Below are 2,885 nucleotides of genomic sequence, written 5' to 3' on the forward strand. Positions count from 1 at the left end.
CCACTGATGCCTCACCTGTTCGACTGGGGGCTGTCCTACAGCTATTTATTGAGAAAGTGGATCGTCCGGTAGCTTTTGCTTCAAGGAAAATGACAGTGGCTCAAAGGAAAAAAACATCTTAGGATTAATCGACTCTGGATCAAAATAGATTGAAACAGAAGTAATGAAGGACACGTCAACCACAGCAACATTGAGACAGATATTTCATTGGTTTTCTCGCTTTGGATTTTGCAGACCACACTGATAATGGTCCTCCATTTGCAAGTGAGGGATTCAAGACAAAATTGTTTGATTAGGAGGTAACCTTATTTTCATCTCCTCCGTATCACCCTCACTCAAATGGTTTGGCTGAGAGAGCCGTAGTATTGTCACAAACCTCCTTCGAAAAAAATCAATCATTTTCAATTGAAGAGCTACTATTTTGGTATTTGGAATGTGGGAAAACACCTCCAGATCTTTTACTTTCTTTTCCCTTACAAACTCACTATCATGGACTGTTGCCTAATTCCAAAAATCAGCCGTGTCGCTCACAATAGAAATTATTGCCTTGTACGACTTACCCTGCGTTGGAAGGTCAATGAAGAGCTTCGGGACATGGTCACTAGAGGAACATTAAGTTGTTTGTGTCAATAATGAAGCCAGATGGAAAGGTCAGGATTTTTGCTGACTTCACACATACTATTTCTTCCGTGATAAATACTCAACTGAATCCGCTACTGAACCTGGAGGAGGTGTTTGCAGATCTTGCAGGAGCAAAGTTTTTCACAAAGTTTTTCTTTCACGAAGCGCTACGAGTAATATGCTCTCGATGAAGAGTCTATGGACTTTCTCGTTATCAATAAGTCGTTGGGTCACTTCAGGTATAATGTACTCCTTTATGATTTGCATCTACTCCAGCAATCGTGCAAACTGCATAGTAGAAGTTATTTCAAAGGTGTCAGGGTCTATATTGATAAATGTATTGGACTTCTTGAGGAGTCAGGAGGAACACATTAGAAATTTGGAAGAAGTATTTCCTCGGATTCAAGATATTGGGGCAAGGCTCAAGGCAAGGAAATGTATCATTGGAGTGAATGTACTCACCTACCTTGGATTCAGGATTTCCATAGAAGGTCGCTCCGTGTATCTGGAAATAATTTTCTCCGTTCTCAATTTTCCATCTTCTACTTCGTGTACTGAAGTCAAGTCTTTCTTGGGATGCGTAATATTATGGAACTTTCATCCCTAACATCTCCATGGAGGCAGCCCCTCTACACGAACTTACAAAGAAGGGTTGTAACATTTCTTGGTCGGGAAGTGCAGGGTTATTTGCAGAAAATTAAAAAGGATTTAGCCAACGCTCCTGTTCTCACACATTATGATCTTTCACGTCTCCTCACACTTTCCACTGATGCCTCACCTGTTGGACTGAGGGCTGAACATAAACTTGAATCTATCATCTGTGAGTACAATATAATCTTTTTTTTAACCAATGACTATCATCTCTATTAATTTTTTCCCATTCCTTTGCAGGTTTGAACGGCATGAACTGCAACCAATAACACTTTGTCTTACAACAGACTTCATCTTTACAAGCCCTCGATGCGATGAATTCAACTCGAGTTAAAAAATCGCAGATACCAATCAATTACTGTATGATCCAATGTCGCTTCTTTGGATTTGTCCCACTTACTAAATTAAATAGCCTCAACTCGAACTCAAAGGTCGTTATCCTTCTTTAGAGTACGAAAGAGAGAAAGTTCTGATGAGCATGGCCTTGAGATAGCTCTACATTGCAACATCTAAATACAAACGTTCTTCAACTATCCTAGGTAATGTCCCTAAGGACAGGGAACTACTCAAATCAATTGAAGCTCCCAAAGCTGCCAGAACGGGAGATTGGAAAGATGTGACCAAGAAGGTGTTGTTTACCTATAAGAAAAATGAGTCTTCATTGAGAAATAGCCTTCTTTTCTGGAGAGTCAGACTCGTGGTTCCGCTCAGGTCAGGAGAATAGCTCGAATACACACCTCCCTCCCCTGCCTCCAAAGGAAACGCACTCATTTAGATTACTTATCTTTCAAAGGAAAAAACAACTTTGTATTAATTGACTATGGATATCAAAATGGATTGTATTCAAAATGATGAAGGGCACATCGACCATAGCAACATTGAGACAAATATTTCATTGGTCTTCTCACTTTGTATTTCAGCAGGAATTCCACATAGATAATGGTCCTCAATTTGCAAGTGAGGGATTCAAGACAAAATTGTCTAAATGGGGGGTACCATAGTTTTGTCACCTCCATATCACCCTCAGTCAAATGGTATGGCTGAGAGAGCCATAGGTGCTGTCAAGAACATCCTTCAAAAGAATCAATCATTGCCAATTGAAGAGCGTCTATTTGGGTATAGGACAATTCCGTTGGAATGTGGAAAAACACCTGCAGAACTTTTACTTTCCCATCTTTTATGTACTTGCATACATGGATTTTTGCCTGATCCCAAGAATCAGCCGTGTCTCTCACAAGATAAATTTTTGCCTCATATGAAAGTTTGGGTCCGATGATACGGACTGGGTAAACCAAATTGGGTTCTGGGAACTCTAGTGAAACTATTGGGAGTAACTCTATGGTATGTCCAATGTCAAGATTATGTCTGGAGAAGATACTTTAATGAACTCCGCCCTCGAAGGTCGTCTTGATTGGGGCTGATGTCATGTATTTTATTTGTTACCCTGATTAGATGGGTGGGATGATTATCCCAGTTTTAGATTTTCATGTTTTATAAATGTACTTAGTTTCATCCTTTTATATTCGTACTGAATTGCTCTTATCTCAAGAATGTACCCTATTTCTACATAATCCTTCACGACTCACGTTTTATTCATAAATTGGCGACGATAT

General features: G+C 39.7%; 1 long non-coding RNA gene across 1 annotated transcript; it reads left to right on the forward strand.

The window, feature by feature from the left end:
* The first annotated feature begins 7 nt into the window (after positions 1-7).
* On the forward strand, positions 8-2,843 carry LOC121131541 (uncharacterized). Its single transcript, XR_005869077.2, has 3 exons — positions 8-1,441; positions 1,513-1,703; positions 1,740-2,843. It is a non-coding gene; the product is annotated as an uncharacterized lncRNA (long non-coding RNA).
* The last annotated feature ends 42 nt before the right edge of the window (positions 2,844-2,885 follow it).

The sequence above is a fragment of the Lepeophtheirus salmonis genome, unplaced genomic scaffold (assembly GCF_016086655.4).
Source record: "Lepeophtheirus salmonis unplaced genomic scaffold, UVic_Lsal_1.4 unplaced_contig_8116_pilon, whole genome shotgun sequence".
Lineage (NCBI taxonomy): Eukaryota > Metazoa > Arthropoda > Copepoda > Siphonostomatoida > Caligidae > Lepeophtheirus > Lepeophtheirus salmonis.